Source organism: Sphaerodactylus townsendi, linkage group LG13, assembly GCF_021028975.2.
Source record: "Sphaerodactylus townsendi isolate TG3544 linkage group LG13, MPM_Stown_v2.3, whole genome shotgun sequence".
NCBI classification, from domain to species: domain Eukaryota; kingdom Metazoa; phylum Chordata; class Lepidosauria; order Squamata; family Sphaerodactylidae; genus Sphaerodactylus; species Sphaerodactylus townsendi.
This window is the reverse complement of record NC_059437.1, coordinates 5,154,703-5,175,192: the sequence shown is the minus strand read 5'-3', so window position 1 is coordinate 5,175,192 and position 20,490 is coordinate 5,154,703. Positions and strand designations below refer to the sequence as shown.

General features: G+C 47.7%; 1 protein-coding gene across 1 annotated transcript in view; it reads left to right on the top strand.

The window, feature by feature from the left end:
• Nucleotides 1-20,490, top strand: part of LOC125442928 (collagen alpha-5(IV) chain-like) — a 105,222-nt gene that overhangs the window by 33,133 nt on the left and 51,599 nt on the right. The window lies entirely within an intron of this gene.

The window sequence follows — 20,490 nt, the reverse complement described above, 5'->3', positions numbered from 1 at the left end:
CCCCACCCCCCCCCCCCCCCACCCCCCCCCCCCCCCACCCCCCCCCCCCCCCACCCCCCCCCCCCCCCACCCCCCCCCCCCCCCACCCCCCCCCCCCCCCACCCCCCCCCCCCCCCACCCCCCCCCCCCCCCACCCCCCCCCCCCCCCACCCCCCCCCCCCCCCACCCCCCCCCCCCCCCACCCCCCCCCCCCCCCACCCCCCCCCCCCCCCACCCCCCCCCCCCCCCACCCCCCCCCCCCCCCACCCCCCCCCCCCCCCACCCCCCCCCCCCCCCACCCCCCCCCCCCCCCACCCCCCCCCCCCCCCACCCCCCCCCCCCCCCACCCCCCCCCCCCCCCACCCCCCCCCCCCCCCACCCCCCCCCCCCCCCACCCCCCCCCCCCCCCACCCCCCCCCCCCCCCACCCCCCCCCCCCCCCACCCCCCCCCCCCCCCACCCCCCCCCCCCCCCACCCCCCCCCCCCCCCACCCCCCCCCCCCCCCACCCCCCCCCCCCCCCACCCCCCCCCCCCCCCACCCCCCCCCCCCCCCACCCCCCCCCCCCCCCACCCCCCCCCCCCCCCACCCCCCCCCCCCCCCACCCCCCCCCCCCCCCACCCCCCCCCCCCCCCACCCCCCCCCCCCCCCACCCCCCCCCCCCCCCACCCCCCCCCCCCCCCACCCCCCCCCCCCCCCACCCCCCCCCCCCCCCACCCCCCCCCCCCCCCACCCCCCCCCCCCCCCACCCCCCCCCCCCCCCACCCCCCCCCCCCCCCACCCCCCCCCCCCCCCACCCCCCCCCCCCCCCCCCCCCCCCCCCCCCCACCCCCCCCCCCCCCCCCCCCCCCCCCCCCCCCCCCCCCCCCCCCCCCCCCCCCCCTCACCCCCACCCCCCCCTCCCCCCCCCCCCCCTTCCCCCCCCCCCCCGCCCCCCCCCCTCCCCCCCCCCCCCCCCTCCCCCCCCCCCCCCACCTCGCCCCCCCCCCCCCACCCCCCCCCACCCCCCCCCACCCCCCCCCCCCACCCACCCCCCCCCCCACCCCCGCCCCCCCCCCCCCCCCCCCCCCCCCCCCCCCCCCCCCCCCCACCTCCCCCCACCCCCACCCCCCCCCGCCCCCACCCCCCCCCCCCCCCACCCATCAGCCCCTACCAGCATGGCCAATTGGCCATGCTGGTAGGGGCTGATGGGAATTGTAGTTCCTGAACATCTGGAGAGCCGCAGGTTCCCTACCCCTGTGATAAACCAACCTGGACACAGAATATTATTTGAAAACACAGAAATTCTGGACCACTCTGACAACCACTACGTCAGACTACACAGAGAAGCCATTGAAATCCACAAGCACATGGACAATTTTAACAGAAAGGAAGAAACCATGAAAATGAACAGGATTTGGCTGCCAGTGTTGAAAAACTCTAGAATCAAGACAGTGGCAAATCAGCTCCACACAAACACAGGACAACTATAGACAATATCAATCAAAGGAAACAAAGACCAGGATACTTCTATTCAGATCCATTCACCTATTGACCTTGCTATCTTCATTGTTACTCCCAGACTACAGACTCCCAGACTTCTTTGTGACTCACATACCAGGCTACTCTATTCAGATGGCCTCACCTTTTGACCTCACAATATATATACTCCACTTGCTTTCCATTCCTACTATCAGATCCTCTGAAGATGCCAGCCACAGATGCAGGCGAAACGTCAGGAGAGAACGCTGCTAGAACACGGCCATACAGCCCAGAAACCACACAGCACCCCAGTGATTCCGGCCGTGAAAGCCTTCGACAATACAATACATACAAAGACAGTTGCGATGCTCGGAGAAGTTGCTCTTGAGTCACAGAAAAGTGCAGGCTGAAAATAGGGTTGCCTAGCTTGGCAACCAGCAGGTGAATGGGGGAATTGGAAAGATATCAGATGACATCACTTCCTAGGTGTGACATCACTTCCTGGGAAGCCTGGAAGTGGCATCTCACCTTTCTAGGAATTGACTGAATCCCTATGGTTAACCATAGCATTTTTGGGGTGCTGTGTGGTTTCCGGGCTGTATGGCCGTGTTCTAGCAGCATTCTATCCTGACGTTTCGCCTGCATCTGTGGCTGGCATCTTCAGAGGCCACAGATGCAGGTGAAACGTCAGGAGAGAATGCTGCTAGAACACAGCCATGCAGCCCAGAAAACACACTGCACCCCAGTGATTCCGGCTGTGAAAGCCTTCGACAATACATAGCATTTTTGATCATTTATAGAGGGATTTGACTTCACTTCTATGTTTTTCCTGGAAATAGCATCAGTCCTTCCTAGAAGTTGCTGAAAATGCTATGTTTTACCATAGTGTTTTGACAAATTCATAGAGAGATGTGACAACATTTTCAGGTTTCTCCAGAAATGACGTCATTCCAACAGCCATTATTTTATTTTCTCCCAGTACCACTCAGCTTTGCAGAGTACGTTCTATGGCGTTATATTTCTCCTGAGTGACCTCGCCAACTCCGTTTTCCCCAGGCTCCACTATGTGTTAATTAGTTAAAACAAATTAGTTAATGGGTTCATAATAACAAATTAGTTAATTGTTTCATAATAACTGACACATTAAAAATAATTGTGAGTTACTGTGCTTCTTTAGGTCTCTGTGGAATAATTGACAATATCTGACTGAAGAGAGTCAGCGAGGTGTAGCAGCTAAGAGCAAAGAAATGAATTTTATCTGGAGAATGGGGTTTGATTCTTATCTGGAGAACGTGGTTTGATTCCCCGCTTCTCCACATGAAGCCTGCTGGGTGACCTTGGGCCAGTCACAGTTCTCTCAGAACTCTCTCAGCCCCACCTACCTCACAAGGTGTCTGTTGTGGGGAGAGGAAGGGAAAAGGGGTTTGTAAGCCACCTTGAGACTCCTTAAAGATAGAGAAAAACAGGGTATAAAAACAACTCTTCTAAAATATTCACAATTGGCTTATCAGTCAATTGATATCAGTCAGTTGATTGTTGCATCCCCTTGGACCTTCTCTCACAGCTTTAAGTGAAGGCCTGCATGGTCTTTGCCTGCCTTCCTTCCTTCCTTCCTTCCTTCCTTCCTTCCTTCCTTCCTTCCTTCCTTCCTTCCTTCCTTCCTTCCTTCCTTCCTTCCTTCCTTCCTTCCTTCCTTCCTTCCTTCAGGCAGGCAAGTGCCCTTTGCTTGCTTAATGGATGTTGTGATCTGTGTTGTCCCTTGGGAGGATGTGAGTTTCCCTTTCTGTTCTGTCTAATTAAGAGTTCAGTGTCACTCAACATTATTGATTCAGTGCCAGATGCTGGTCTTTTCATAATCCTCCACTTCAGAGATGGCCGTGATATTGCAACAGCATTTATTTATTTTGTATATTTTTATGCTGCCCGTCAAGTAGTCCTTAAGCCTAACTTTGTTAAAGGAATCTAGTAGCTGCTTCCTTGTTTGGGCGGAGGAGGTTGTTTTTACAAGAAACATGGTAACTTTCACATGTGCAATGCTTTCAGGGTATATATCACACCAGGCCTCATTTTATCCTTACCGTAGTTTTATAAGAAGCCGTAATTTGAGTTTCCATATTCTCCAGGAAAGCCATGGCTTACAGCTGCTTCCACACTTAGGATTTTCTGTCTTTTCAGCAATCCGGTCTTTGTTCTTAGAATCCTCCAGAGGCAGGATGATGACCAGACTTATGCATTTGTCTGTTCAAACATGTTGCCAAATGGTGCCCCAAATGGTGGATTTTGACTTTGGTTTGACTTTGGTTTGCTTCATCGGTTTGACCATTCTGCCAGCTTGCAAAAGAAGCGTCAGTTACCATCGTTTTGTGTGATGCACATATTGAGGCTTTCTTTAAAGTTAGTGAGAAAAGAGATCACCAAGATTAGAACTCTACGTTTAAGCAAGTGTGATACCAGGGGAGTCTTCCAACATAACTTAAGTGTAGGTGTATGGAACTGTATTTCTGAAATTAGATTAAATCTGTGTTGTCTTCTTGGGGGTGGAAAGTGCTTTCAAGTCACAGCCGACTTGCGGTGTGACCCCACAGAGGCAAAAAGTCCAGAGTCCTTTTGGAGGTCTCCCACACAGTATGGTGACCAGACGTCCCGCTTTGGGCGGGACTGTCCCGCCTTAAAACAATTTGTCCTGCGTCCCGCGGGTTTTTTGAACCGTCCCGATTTTTGGAAGGCTGCCGTACTGCCTTCTGGGGCGCGCCCTAGAAGGCTGTGCGGCAGCCTCCTGCGCACACGGCCGCAGGAGCGCACTGTCTTCTGGGTTGCTCCCCAGTTTCCCGCCCTGTCACAGGGCAGGAAACAGGAGCACCCCAGAAGGCAGTGCGCTCCTGCAGCTGCAAGCGCATTTGCGGCCGCCCACCCGCCCGGGTCCCAGTTTACAAAGGTGACAATCTGGTCACCTTACCATACAGTGGTGGGATTCAGCTGGTAGCTAATCAATAGCTAATCCCACCTCTGCACCGCCCACGGCCCACTTGAGCTGGGAGGCACAGAAGCCGGTGGGCCTGTGGCTTGCTGGCACCTGCCATTGGCACAAAATCCATTGGTCGTGGCCCTGCTGCCTCCGAAGACGAGGCACCAGCACCACAGCCGATGGAGGCTGAGTGGGGACGGGGTGGTGGTGGCAGCCGGTTCCGGTTGTTAAATTATTTGAATCCCACAACTGCATACAAATATTAACCTGGACTGACCTCATTTAGTTTCCAAGATCTGATGAGGTTAGGCTAGCTGGGGCCATCCTGGTAAGGGCAGCTGTCTTCTTAGTGCTGCGATATGTCTGTTACGTGAGAAACAGGCAAGTGTTGCTTTCAACAGTACAGGGTAGGGTCTGTGATGTCAGCGGTGGGTAACGTGCTGCATTGCTGCTCCGGTGCCGTGTTGGGTGTCTGAGAAATATCTGTTTTTCTACACTGGGGCCTAGAGCAATGAGAAATGGTTTGAGCGTTCAATGGGGGAAGAGGGCTCTGCAGGCTCCGTCTTGCTAGGGTGTGCTCCTTTGAAATGATTGGAGATAAAATCTTAAATGCTAACTGCTCCGTAAGCACCTTGATTAATTCACTTGGCTACTGTTCTCTTGGGCCATGTTTGCAGTAGAGTTATTTAATTATGGGTTTTATAGCTCTGGCTTCTGTTGAATACAGCACATTTCAATCTGTCTGTGCATCATCTCTGCAGCACTTTGGCCGGTTCAAAGAGCACCGCTATTGTTTTCTCACCTTTTTTGGCAGTGCTTTCTTTACTGGCTGCAGGGACAGCCACGGCAACGATGCTGCTGTAGCCCTGTAACGCTATAGCGCAAGTCTTAGAGCTCAGTGTAGAAAAAGGCAGGAAAAATGGTTTTCACAAAAAGCAGGGATGCCCCACAGTGCTGACAGAACACAAGCAGCTTTGGCTGAACGTGTTCTAATACCGTGTTTCCCCGAATATAAGACAGTGTCTTATATTAATTTTTGCTCCCAAAGATGAGCTATGTCTTATTTCCAGGGGATGTCTTATTTTTCTGTGTTCTGTTCGTCGGGCATGCTTCCAAACAAAAACTTTGCTGTCTCTTACTTTCGGGGGATGCCTTCTATTTCGCACTTCAGCAAAACCTCTACTATGTCTTATTTTTCGGGGATGTCTTATATTAGGGGAAACAGGGTAGCAATGCTACTAATACAGGGGTCTGCAACCTGCAGCTCTGCAGATGTTCATGGACTACAATTCCCATCAGCCCCTGCCAGCATGGCCAATTGGCTGCAGACCCCTGTTCTAATAGCATTGCTGGACTGTTCGAATAGCATTGCTATTAGAACACGGCCATACAGCCTGGAAACCACACAACACCCTAAAACTACTTAACTTTGCTTGCAACATATTTGGAAACCTGTGTGATAGACTAAAAAGTTATGTGTATTTTCATGGGGTGTGTGTGTGTGGGGTGGGGGTGGGGGAACGAACTATTCCCTAAGGTTGCCAAATGCAGGTTTGGAAATTCCTGGAAACTTAAGGCGCCTGGGTTCGGAACCTTAAAAAGCCTGGTTTCAGATCCTGAAAAAGCAGAGTTTTAGAACAGGAATACCATACCTTGTTGGGGCAAGCAAATAAATCATGCTCACCCCTCTCTGTCGGAATAATACCAGAACAGGGGGACATAGCCAAATATCTTGAATTATTAACTGAACCCCAACAGAGATGGATTATCACAAGGGCCAGATCCAATACTTTCCCATTGGCCATTACAAGGGGTCGTTACTTATCCACCCAGAAACCACACAATACCCCAGTGATTCCGGCTGCGAAAGCCTTTGATAATACGTTAAGTAGTTTTGTTGGATTCTGTTGTCTGTAAGAAATAGTGTCAGACAACTCGTGCTGTAGGAAATGGCTAGGGATGGCCAGTTTGAGCCGGGCCACTGGTGGAAGGTGTGGGGGAGTGGGAGTGCCCAATGTTGGCTGCATTACTTTGTCACTTCTGGAAAAAACAACAACCCAAAAGTGATGTAAGGTAGCTCTAGCAATTGCTGGAGACTTTGGTTTACCATACAGTTTGCTACGATTCCTGGAATTACCCTATATATCCACTTTCAGGGAAAACCTGGAATTAATATGGTTAATGTCGCCCATAGTTTTCTGTGACATCTGGACTCAGCTACTGTGACTTAAGAGACAAGTTTGATTACTAGAAAAGGGAAGGAATTACCTCTAAGAATCTCAAATGTAAAAGTGAGACAAATAGTAATACAAAAACTATACTGCACAGGTGCAATTAAAGTCTGTTGCAATCCTACAGCTTGTTTACATTATCTTGAACCAGAGGTGAAAACATCTGTGCTGTTCCTCAGTCTAATGCAAGATGTCCATTCAATCTTTTAAACTGTTTGACTTGCTTGTTGAGGCATATGTTAATGACATTTTGACAGTGTTTATGCATAGTGTAAACTTCACATTTATTTTTCTAGGGGGAGAGAGGATTGAACTATACTCTGTCTCAGAAAAAGGTGTTAATATGGTTAGTTGAAGTGCAATGATCTCAAAAATTGTATGCTTCCGTATTACTCTTATAAATTTGTTGTACTGTTCTACTGTTCTGATGCTGCTAGGTTTTATGAATTCTGTAAACTGTTTTTAGCTTAAATTTAAGTTATTTTATGATGTGTAATGTTGTTTTTGGCCACTGTGTGTAATATTGTTTGGCCTGGTGTACACCGGCCAGAGCCCTTTGGGGGTGGGCGGTTTAAAAATTAATTAATTAAATAAATAATAGAATATAGTCCCAAATGAATTTGAGAATTATCATTCATTTTTATGCACTACCTTTGTCAGAACGATTGTCCAAAACATTATTGAACATCATACAATATACAAGAACATTTAAAATAAAAATGTATTTTTACTTTCAAAGGATATGGAGTGGGGGAAGCAGGGCTAGGTCGGCACTAGGATTTTGTGGCACATTCTACAACAAAGAAGTTCTGGCATGTTGAGTTTTGTGGTGGAGGAATATACAACTCTGCTAACGTCTTTTTCTAAGACAGACTATGGCCTTAACCCACTACTTACAAAGAAGAGCAAAAGAACACTACTTAAAAAGAACACCAAACCTCCCTCCCAAATTGTCAATAAAATTACTCTCTGTTGTGCATGTCATGCAACAGAAGCTAGCGGTTTTCTCTGTCCAGAGTTGGCACATTTTACTGTGATGATCTGATCTCTGCAGGGGTACAGGTTTATGGCTGAATCGACTTCATGCTGTATACAACTTTAATGAGACGTTGTTCCGGTGATATACTCTTGAATGAATTTGCTGCTGAGTTTTGGAGGCGCAGTTTAGAACCGTAGTAAAATGACCTGGTTTGTTTGAAAAGTGCCATGGGAATGTTGGTTGAGGAGGGTGTTTGTACTAGATATCTCCCCCCCCCCACCCCCCCACCCCGGTCTTTTGAGACAAACCTCACAGTGACCCTATTGAACCGTGTGCTTTTCCAGGAGAGACCCGGCATCCCATAATTGGGTGCCTTAGGCTTAGTGGGCCCCATTGTATTGTTGCTTGCCTTGAGATGAAAGATCGCGAGGCGGAATTGTGGCTACCGGAGTTGCAAAAAATCTCCTCAGCAAGTCTGAACAGAATGAGCATTGTCCGGACTTCAAAGCGATGGAGCTGCAAGCCACGTAATTCAACCTTTCAAAAATAATGCCGGTCAAAAGAATTTCTTAGCAATATACCCGCGGAGGGTTTTTTTTCCTTTTTAAAAAATAAACTGTGGAATCTCACAGGTGGTTTTTAAAAGGCGAGACGAAGGTAGGGTTGAGCTGAAATTGAGGGGAGGGGTGTTCCTGCTTTGCAACACATTTTGCCCATTTGAAAAATAATATCTTCCATTTTACAATATTTTGGAGAGGGGGGATTTGCTTTTTGAAGGAGGCATCCGACACCACAGAATCCGGTACTTCTTAGCAAGTCCTTTAACTTTTGAAGTTAAAGGCAGTTTTAACAGTGTTCTTTGGGGAAAAAACTTTGTGCTTTCCTCTCTGTCTCTGCCTTCTCTGTGGTCATCTTTCACACAGCTGTACTTTGACAATGAAATTTCCGTGCCTGCATTAGTGCAGTTGAAGCAGGAATACACACCCTCTGTTTAACTCTGATTTACTGCCAATGGTTTTGTGGTGTGAGTCACATTTTCTCCATCATGAAGTGAACGAAGGGGTAACATATTCATTTGTTTATTTAAAACGTTTATTAGCTACCTTTCTTCCTTACGAAGCTCAAGGTGGCATAGAATGTAAATAAAATGCAAAAAATAAATACACTAAGAACTTAAGTCCCAAAACTTAAAAGCAAAATTCAGGACTGCTAATACACTTCACCAAGTGCAGTCCTAAGTGAAACCATTTCAGCTGTTCTAAAAGCCAAGCCACAGCTGCTTGGGGGTCGGGGGGCTGTTCCATAATTGTGGGATTTCCATTGAAAAGGCCGTCTCTCATGTACCCATCAAATGAACTTTAATCGATGAGACAGTCAGAAGGACCTTTACATGTGATCTTAGCACCTGGGAAGGAACAGGTGGGAGAAGATGGTACCCCTGTCCCAAAAGGCTTTAAAAGCAAAAACCATCACTTTGAATTGGGCTCAGGAGTGGATCAGTTACCAGTATTATTGCGGTAATATCAGGATCACATGCTTTTGATGGTTGGCCCTGACTAGCCATCTAGCTGCAGTGTTCTTGTAGTTGGATCCTCCAAACATTCTTCAAGGGTGGTCCCAAATGGAATAGATTGCAGTAGTCCAGTATAGATGTAACTAGGGCGTGGATCAGTGTGGCTAGATCTGACTTAACCATGAACAGATACAGCTGATGCACCAGCCAAAGCTGGGCTGAAGCACTCTGAACTACTTCAGCCACCAGGTGTTTGAAGGTGACTGTTGTGTCAAATAGTATTCCCAAGTGCAAACTTGGCTTTTCAAGAGGAATATAACCCCATCCAGGTGGGGAGGGGGCAGGAAGCAAGGAAGGTGATACAATTTTGTATTCTTTCTTTCTTTCTTTCTTTCATTCATTCATTCATTCATTCATTCATTCACTCATTTATTTAGACTTTTATACCGCCCCATCCTCGAGGGGCTCCAGGCGGTGTACAACATAAAATCTCAATACAAGTATAAATATAATTAAAACCTTTTTAAAAAGCAGTAAAAATAACAAGAGGCGTCCGACAAACCCTAATTTTAAATCCTCCCCAGGAGGGAGGGAGCGGCGAGTCCCATTAGATGGAAAGGGCCCAGATATTAAGAGCCAAAGGGGTGGGGGGGCACCTTCAGCGGCTGGTCCCTCCGAAGGCCCGGCGGAACAACTCCGTCTTACAGGCCCTGCGGAACTCGCCAAGGTCCTGCAGGACCCGGACAGCTGGAGGAAGAGCGTTCCACCAGGCCGGGGCCAGAGCCATAAAGGCCCTGGCCCGTGTGGAGGCCAGCCACATCATTGAGGGGCCAGGGACCGCTAATAGATTGGCCTCAACCGAACGGAGAGGCCGTGTACGGACATATGGGGTGATGCGGTCTCGAAGATACGAGGATATCTTTAGATGTCAGACTGCAAAGACAAACCCACCATGAACTGTGCAAAAACTTTTGAGGTAAATTTTTCAATTCTGAACTGGAACCTGACAGCTTTTACATTCCCCAATCCTAAGGTATGTGTGTGTTTTGTGAGTGTACAGACTCCACAGTTCAGCGTCTCTCTCTTCTCTGCTATGGAGCTTCTTTAAAAGCTTGTCTTTCCTGATGTGTTCATCGTGCCTGGACAGGTGGGACCCCCCTCCCTCCGCACAATGCGCTGCAGATAAGCGTCAAAGGTTTTGGCTTGCGTAAGGAGCAAATCCATAGGAAACCGTGCAGGTGTTCGATATCCTTTTGCTTCTTTCCCCTGGTTTGTTTTGACCCTATTCTGATTGGGAGAGTGGCAAAGCCATATTGTTGCTGTTCTAACAAATTAGGACTGTGGTAAGAATCATGTTGCGCTGACCTGACCAGGAGTCTGCAACCTGCGGCTCTCCAGATGTTCATGGACTACAATTCCCATCAGCCCCTGCCAGCATGGCCGCGGGTTGCAGACCCCTGGTCTAGACTGTTATAGTCAGATGTTAGAAGCTAATCAGTATTTGAATGGGAGACCACCAAGGAAATGCCGGATTACTACACAGAGGCAGACAATGGAGAATACCTCTGCTCATCTCTTGCCTTGAAAACCCTATGAAGAAGAAGAAGAAGAAGAAGAAGAAGAAGAAGAAGAAGAAGAAGAGAGGAGGAGGAGGAGGAGTTTGGATTATACCCTCTTCTCTTCTGTAAGGAGATTCAAAGGGGCTGACAATCTCCTTGCCCTTCCCCCCTCACAACAAACACCCTGTGAGGTAGGTGGGGCTGAGAGAGCTCCGAAGAGCTGTGACTAGCCCAAGGTCACCCAGCTGGCGTGTGTGGGAGCGTACAGGCCAATCTGAATTCCCCAGAGAAGCCTCCACAGCTCAGGCGGCAGAGCGGGGAATCAAACCCGGTTCCTCCAGATTAGATACCCGAGCTCTTAACCTCCTACGCCACTGCTGTCATATGTCAGATATGACTTGACAGCAAAAAATAAGGATCTTGTTATAATTAACCTCCCTCCATTATTCAGTGGAGTGGGACTCACATGGATCACCACCAGATCGCTTGATTTTTCAGTTTGAGAACTGAAATACAGCGTTCCTCAGGGCTGTGCTGTCTCTCCAGTGCTCTTAAATATTGAGACAGAGCCATGGAATGAGATAATCTGGAGTTTGTTTCATCCGTGCTCTGTTGACACCCAACTATACCTCTCATTTACAAAGCCTCTAGAAGCAGCTGTCTTTGTCCTGAATCCCATCATCAAGTGGATGAGGGGAACTAGCTGAAAAGGAACCCAAACAAAACCGAGAAGATGCTGGTTGGGGAAGCTGATATTGTGCATGAGGTTGACAATCCACTGGTTGGTGGTGTTTGACTATTCAGTGGCCAAACAGGTGAAGCATCTAGGTATGGTCTTTCTCAACACCTTGTTGTTGGGAAATAGATTGGAGGTGCTGATGGGGTACTTTTCTATATCTTCTTTGTCTCCAGAAACTGTCTTCTCTAATATCTGTCCTAGTCAGAAAGATCCATCTTCTGTAGTTTCTTGGCTTGACATGAGATGTGCTTTACATTAAGTTGCTTGTGATTTTATAATTTTATGATTCTATGCTATACTTTAGGAGCAAGTATGGTATAGTGGTTAAGTGTGGTAGACTCTAATCTGGACCCTCCTCCTCCTCCTCCTCCTCCTCCTCCTCCTCCTCCTCCTCCTCCTCCTCCTTCTTCTTCTTCTTCTTCTTCTTCTTCTTCTTCTTCTTCTTCTTCTTCTTCTTCTTCTTCTTCTTCTTCGCTGTGATTCACCACCTCCCCACTCCCCAACTCACCCTTATTAGTTGATTCCTTGTCACTTTGACTTTCTGAAGTTAATCATGTTCATAATGGTTAACCCAGCATATTGGGTAGTGAACTAGACCATCGTTTTGTCAAGGTCAGCATTGTTCATTCAGACTGGCAGTGGCTTGGTCCCAGGGTCTATATTAGAGACCTTTCACATTGCCTACTAGCTGATCCTTTTATCTGGAGATGCCAGGTGTGGAAACTGGGACCAGAGCCACAGCCCCTCCTCTACCTTTTGAGATGACTTAACAGTTTCGGTGTTATAAAGCACAGCTGTTAGGTACACAATATGCCAATATTGAACCACTTATATTGGCTGCCAGTTTGCTTCAGGGTCCTATCAAGGTACCTACTTAACATTAAAGCTATTTGTGGCCCAAGACCCAGGTATCTAAAGGATGGCCATTTCCTCTGTGAGCCTGTGTACCATCTGTCAGCAATTCTTTTTTTGCACTAAATCCATTTCAGCTAACGTGTTTGGTGTCTACTCTCCATAGCCATGGTGTTTGGTGTCTATTCTCCATAGCCATGGTGTAGTATTGGATTAGAATCTGTGGAGACCTATGTTCAAATCTTTGCTCTGCACAAGAAGCCTGCTGTAAGCCTTGGGATAGGCACAGTTCTCTCTCAACCTCACCTACCTCACAAGGAGCCTGTTGTAGGTGGGGGAGGTGATTGTAAACCATTTTGCGTCTCCTTTCAGTAGAGAAAAGCTTGGTATAAAACCCCACAACTCAGGGGTCTGCAACCTGCCGTTCTCCAGATGTTCATGGACTACAATTCCCATCAGCCCCTGCCAATTGGCCATGCTGGGTGATGGGAATTGTAGTTCATGAACATCTGGAGAGCCGCAGGTTGCAGACCCCTGCCCTAGCTACAGCCTATAAATCATTCTCCTTTGAGAGTACTGTTGCTTTTATGCTCTCTGTTTAGTTTAGTACACCATAGCTTAGACTTTTTACAGTTGGGAAGAAGAGGAGGAGGAGGAGGAGTTTGGATTTATATCCCCCCTTTCTCTCCTGCAGGAGAATCAAAGGGGCTTACATTCTCCTTGTCCTTCCCCCCTCACAACAAACACCCTGTGAGGTGGGTGGGGCTGAGAGAGCTCCGAGAAGCTGTGGCTAGCCCAAGGTCACCCAGCTGGCGTGTGTGGGAGTGCACAGGCTAATCTGAATTCCCCAGATAAGCCTCCACAGCTCAGGCGGCAGAGCGGGGAATCAAACCCGGTTCCTCCAGATTAGATACACGAGCTCTTAACCTCCTATGCCCTTCTGCTCCACTTGCACCATGACCCAATTGCTTGTTTTCAGCAACCCATAATTTATCATTACATCTTAACTGGCAAATGATGGTTTGTTCTGTGAACCAGGGTTGCAAATAATTGCTTGTTCTTTAATTTGTAATCCTGGTTTGTAGAACAAGCCTAAATCCATGGTTTATCAGTGCAGATGTAATGGGTGCGTGAGGCTTGCTGAAGAACAGGAAATAATGAATTCACTTGAGGTGCCAAAGGGGCGGGGGGCAACAGCTTGGGAGCCCACAAGTCCTTCCTGATGCATTTATTTAGTGCCAATCTGTGGTTTAGCACGATGACTGAATGATGCTTGGGCTTGGTGGCATGTTTTGATACTGTACTTAGGCCCCTTCCGCACACGCAAAATAATGTGCTTTCAAACCACTTTCACAACTGTTTGCAAGTGGATTTTGCCATTCCGCACAGCTTCAAAGAGCACTGAAAGCAGTTTGAAAGTGTATTATTCTGCATGTGCGGAATGAGTCATAGTGACTTGGTAATGCAATTCGAAGATTCATGTGGGGTAATTTCCGGTCCTTTCACTCCAAAATCTTCCTTAAGAGGCCTTGCAGGATTGTTACATACAGGCTGAGCATGGAATCATTGTGGAATGATGCACAAACCTGGACCTTTTCTCAGAGGGCACAAGACGATGTACAACAATGTATCTTCCCACCCCAGGGAATTGAAACGGATGACTTATAACTGACTTGCTGCTAGTCACCAGAACTAGATGCAGGAATTTCTTCCAGCCTGGATGTTGTGTTTGGCTTGGAATCTTGTTGAAGTCCCGCCTCTACCAGGCGCTGTACTTGGCGGCCTTCAAGATCTCCTTGACTTTGATTCCCCCATCTCAAAAACAATAATGCAGTTGCAAGATACAGAACAATGGTTTTGATCCACCAAAGTGTGACTTTCCTGCTCCTACTACAGTCTAGAATTCTGTTCCAGGGGACTGGGATCCACAGGAATGATAACGACATATGAGTGTCTGAGGCCCATCATGGGACGGAGTCTGCAACGCCCCCTCCCCCAGCCCTTCACACATGGAAATTCTCGAGGGACCGTGAAACCTCTTCTGGACTAGAAACTCCATGGGTGGTTAATAATAAAGCTGGATGGTTTTAAGTGGTGGAGGGAGGGCCCAGTTTTTTCTGTGCCTTAAGGAAGACTCTTAATCTTCCCTAAAATTCTGGAAAGAAAATCTTTACAGTTGTATGTAGCAGGAGGGGACTTGGGCTTAAGGAGGGGACTTGGAGCAGGAGGGGACTTGGAGCAGCAGTGGCGTAGGAGGTTGAGAGCTCGTGTATCTAATCTGGAGGAACCGGGTTTCATTCCCAGCTCTGCGTATCTGGGGAATTCAGATTAGCCTGTACACTCCCACACACGCCAGCTGGGTGACCTTGGGCTGGTCACAGCTTTTCGGAGCTCTCTCAGCCCCACCTCACAGGGTGTTTGTTGTGAGGGGGGAAGGGCAAGGAGATTGTAAGCCCCTTTGAGTCTCCTGCAGGAAAGAAAGGGGGAATATAAACCCATCCTCCTCCTCTTCTTCTTCTTCTTCTTCTTCTTCTTCTTCTTCTTCTTCTTCTTCTCCTTCTCCTTCTCCTTCTTCTCCTTCTCCTTCTCCTTCTCCTTCTTCTTCTTCTTCTTCTTCTTCTTCTTCTTCTTCTTCTTCTTCTTCTTCTTCTTCTTCTTCTTCTGTCACATTGGTCTGAGCAAAAGGGCTTTCTTTTGAAGTGAAGAGGGAGAGAAAGTTAATGCGTATGCTTGGAGAAGGGCCCTTCAAGGTCTCCTTTTTGGAAGGCAGGACAGTGAACTGCGGATGGACGTGATCTTTTTTTCTCAAGAGGAGGAACTAATGCTGCAGAACCCATTTGGCTGTTGAAGGGGTGGATAAACACCAGTGCACAAAATCCCTTGATCGCCTTGTTGAGTGAGTGTTTAGTGAGGCAATGGGATAGACTCACCGGGTTAAAGACCTTCTGCAAATATTTGTGGAATACCACACTTTTACCTCAGGGATTTACTATTTGAGTACCTGTAGGGTCTTGTTGGTTTTGTTTCCCTTGGTCGGTATCCTTGCTCAGCCTGAAGCGTAATTTCAGACATTTTAGTACCGTTCCTCGAATTGGTTACCTCCTGCACTTAGAGGTTACCAAACAAACAGGATTTGTTTTGTTTTTTTCATGTACTCCTTTCTAATCCCTTCTGGACTTGCATGAATTGTTCTTTATATGAGAGGCAGGACTGAACAAAAATGTATTGAATTCAGCAGGCTGTGGTAAAATTGCACATGGCTTAGTGTTAGAGCAAATATCTGGTAAACAAAGGGTCCCCTGCTCAGTCCTTGGCATCTCCAGTTAAAGACTGTCAAGGATCAGACAGTGAGAAATCCTTCCTGCTTGAGATCACTCTTATCAGAATCAACAGTTCAGAGGCTGATAACTACAGGCAGTGGTGGGATCCAAAAATTTTAGTAACAGGTTCCCATGGTGGTGGGATTCAAACTGTATGTGAAATACTAATGGGGCTTTGGCAAGCACAACAGGGGCGTGGCAGGGCATTCCGGGGCAGGGCATTCCGGGGCGGGGCTGTGGCAAGGACGCAACCGCTGCACCGGTCCTTGGGCGGGAAACGAATGCACGCAGGCGCAGGCTGCCACGCACACCGGTGCACCTCCTGCTAGACTGCTTCAAGTTCTGCGCGCTACTGCTGAGAGGAGGGGCGTAACTAAGGCAAAAATCACGTGGCAAAATCACCCATTAGTAACCCCCTCTCGGCACACACAAATAATTAGTAACCGACTCTCGGGAACCTGTGAGAACCTGCTGGATCCCACCTCTGACTAAAGGTCTTCATAAGTATCATACGGTCGGGGTTGTGTATCCTGTGGTCGGCCTTTTTTCCTACTGAGAGGATACACACAAGCCTCCTAAAATGTTGTGGATCTGGGCTCATTTTAAACTATAATCCTTTCCCTCAGTTTCCGGGTATTCTACAGGTAGCCAGTGCATAAGCTTTGGGTTCACTGTTGTGAGGTAAATTTTGTGGTGCAGAAGGAGATTATTGAGATCACTGAGGCTGGATTAATATATGAACAACTAAGAAGATTGATTTGTTGACATTATGGGAACAAACCACGTCTCTCCAGGAAGATAGACTAGAAACCTGATTGAGGCATAAAAATGTAAGCTGGTTATGACTTCTGAGAGTAATTAGAGGGCCTTTCCCCACTTACCTTAAGCCCCGCGCTACTTGAGGAGAGTGGCGCGGGGTCCCCCGGCACTCCCCATGACAGGGGCGGCGACAGCACAGCCACCCCGACGCTGCCGCTGTTGTGTCCCCTCATCGCGCGGCATCCCAGGTGCTCTTCTTAACGGCAACTTTTGATGACCCCGCGCAGAGCACGGGATCGTGGGGACGCCCAGGCGCGCGGCATAGGGGGGATCAGGGTGAGTGGGGAAACACCCAGAGTTTTCTACAATGCTTTCAAACCCAAACAGATGTTTTTTAAACTAGCCACTAGGTTGAATTCTCTCTCACATGCAGGGTTCCACCTACACCAGCCTGTCCTTTCCCCAGAATCAGACCGAATGGTACAAGGTCTGCTTGTCCCCAAAGACAGACTTGACAATTGAGCACTCTCTTCTATCACAGAGGGAGAGCTAAACCACTCTGCCACTACCAGGTAGAGCCACCCTTCACCTTGTCTGCTCTTTTTCCTGAGCCACACCTGAGCTCTCTTCGAGTCAGAACTCTTCTCCTGTATTCCTGGCTCTCAATAAGTCTACCTATATGATATAATTAATATATGATATGAAATTGGAGTAGCAATAAGTACGTTAATTGTTGTGGTTTGTAATTGTTTATGGAGTATTTGATTGTTTTAAAGGATGGGACAGGGGAAAAGATGGCGTTGGGGAAGCAGCTTTGTAAGATTGCTCCAATCTTTTAACTTTTTGACTTTTAAAACTTTATTAAGAGACTGCTTCTTAGTGCTACTAGCACAGTGATGGCGAACCTTTTCGAGACCAAGTGCCCGCATTGCAACCCAAAACCCACTTATTTATCGCAAAGTGCCAACACGGAAATTGAACCTGAATACTGAGGTTTTAGTTTAGAAAAAATGGTTGGCTCTGAGATGTGTGTTACTCAGGAGTAAGCTTGGTGGTAGTAGTGGCTTTGCTTTGAAGCAACCGGGCAACTCTTCCAACGGGTGAATCACGACCCTAGGAGGGTTTACTCAGAAGCAAGCCCCATTGCCAGCAACTGAGCTTACTTCCAGGTAAAGAATCGCGCTTTAGTTCTTCGCATGAAAATCAGCGGGGTTTAACAGCGCTTAACAGGGTTACCTACACTGCTTCCCCAAAATTAGGTCATAGGTTTAATGCTAATAATTGAGCCCAGTGGCCCAGGCCAGCCTAGATGTGGAGGGGGGACTCTGTTTGTGCGTGCCCACAGAGAGAGCTCTGAGTGCCACCTCTGGCACCCGTGCCGTAGGCTCGCCATCACTGTACTAGCACATTTTTAGCCAGCAGTATATTATTTGTTTTCACTATCGCCACCAAATTAACAGTTATTTAATGTGAAATTATGACTTTCTGCTTTTTGAGCTCTCTGATTTTATACTATATTTAATGTGCCGCTTCCGTTACTATATGCTTTTTAATTACATGACCTGGATATTTTTCTTCTGATAAGTTCAACCTTGCCGAACACCAGTTGAACTTACCATCTGGATTGCATTATCTAAACGGCACTCCCAGTAGAGATGGGGTCAAGGAAACGCTGCTGTTCAGCAAACTCCCAGACTGGTAACGCGCAGAAAATGTGCAAACAAGCAAAGATTGATCAGGTCTGTGTTGAAAATGATCGGGACATTGCACAAGCTAATACATTTTCAATACTTGATCTGGGATGTGAGGGCGATCTGGCTGCGACATCTGTCACCCCATTGATCGCCAGGGTTGATTCGGCTGATCTGGCTGGCTAGGCGGGTGTCCCCTACCTCCCTCACCGCTCCATGTGCGTCCCTCCCGAAGCTGCGCGCTCGGTGGAAGAGGACGACCATCCCAGATAGAAGGAGTGTACCGTTCTTCGGTCAAGGGTATACGATAGCTGCGCTCCCCTGCTAGAACCTCCAAACAATACTTGATCTGGATACTGAACCTTTGGTCCCTTTAAATCCGATTCCTAAAATTCCATTAACGCTGCTTGATTCTAACACCTGCTTGATTCCTCTGTGGGTGCTTCCGCATTGTCGTGCTCGACCTGAGATCGACTAGAGTCCGACCCGAGTCCTCCGCACAGACGTAGCGTCGGACTCGTGTCTGACTCGACTCACCTCCCTCTCGCCATTGAATTTCTCGACTCTACTAGAGTTGAGCTTCCACTGGCGGACTCAAGCCAGACTCGAGCCGAAGTTTAATGAGTGCTGAATCTGGCCACCTCGACTCTGCCATGTAGCCAATCAATAACTAAGTATTTCGCTACCATGCGCAGAAGGGGAGACTCGTATGCCGGTGCTTTGGGCACAGCGCGAGAACGGGGGACACAGCAACCAATCGGAACGCAGCACAGGGAGGTGGTCCCGCCCTCTGAGCTCGGCTCCGGAGACACGAGTCGGCTGCTGTGCGGAGGAACGGGAGGACTTCGAAGTCAAGCAGATTTCCACGCATTAATGAAACAAACCTGAGTCGACTCGTGTGTCCGGAAGGGCTCTGTGAGTGCCGGCAAGCCTTCAGCTAGTGAACTACCGACTCAACAGCCAGATCAAGCTATTTCTCGGGACAGTCCTACAAACTTCCCCTTGTTCCATGATCTTCTGTCTCAACAGGCTGTGCTAAAACTAATAATGATAACATGGGCCAAAACACTGGGAAGAAACATACAATTAGACACCTGGACCCAGTATTGGACAGACATTTACAAATTCATGCCATGTGTGACACTAAGAGAAAATAATTTGAAATTTTTTTAATAGATGTTATCTGACACCTCAAAAACTAGCCAAAATATATAAAGGTGTTTCCCCCCTACCTGTTGGAAGTGTGGGGGAAAAGTGGGTTCATTTACACATAGCTGGTGGCCCTGCAAATTAATAAAGAACTTTTGGTCAAAAATACATAAACAAATACAAGAAAATACTTAAAATGAAATTTTTAAAAACGATAGAAATCCGTTAAGTCAGATTTTGACCAATATGAAATTATCAAAACATAATTTATATCTTTTCCTTTACTTGACATCAACGGCAAGATTATTGATAGCAGCAAATTGGAGTGCATCAACGATACCGACAATAGAAGACTGGATTCACCAGGTTCAAGAATTCAGTCAAGTAGATAAATTCAAGCAACAAAACAAAACTGGCACTCTCAACAAAAAGTTTGGAAAAAAAGAAATGGGTGCCTTGGAAAAGTTATATCAGAGATAGATATAATGTTTAGCGTTAAGTTGAAATTTATGATAAGAGAGTTGAAGAGGTGAAGTTTAAAGAATAGACGGATATAACTGTATGGCAAATATAGAGAATAGTAAACATTAAGGTGAAGCAAAAAGGAAAAATGTTACTCAAAGAATAATGAAATAAGACAGAATGTATTAGAATGAGACTAAGGGGAAGTCACAATGTTAATTTGAATGTTTAGATTTTTTTAAATTTGGTTGTTTATGTGATGTATTTTGAGTATATTGATGTAATGTAAGTTTGTTAAAGGTCAAGTGCTGAAATGATTTAAATAAAGGCATTAAAAAAATTTTTGCTACCTGGTTTTTCAGGATAAAGAAACACAAATGTTAATAATCTCACAAATGCAAATCTAAGAAGGGCTAGAAAAAGCCTTTCTTAGATTTGCATTTGTGAGATCTAAGAAAGGCTTTTACTAGCCTTAGATTTCAATCCTTTCCCTCTAACTATTTAAAATTGAAGATATGCAAATAAGCCAGTCGACCAACGTATTTGTGTTTGTGGCTCTGGCCATGAGAACATAAGAACATAAGAACAAGCCAGCTGGATCAGACCAGAGTCCATCTAGTCCAGCTCTCTATTATGTAATATCTTGCCCCCTATACCGCCATAGCAGAAATAAATACCTTACAAACACGTTAGAGAAATTGAAAGATAGGAAAATAAATTGTGTTTTCTTATGGTCGATGTTTTTATAGAAATCACTCTGGAAGTGACCTCTTTTACGTTCTTATCGATTAAGTTTAGAAGGAAGGAGAGCAATTGTGTTAGTGTAGGGGTGT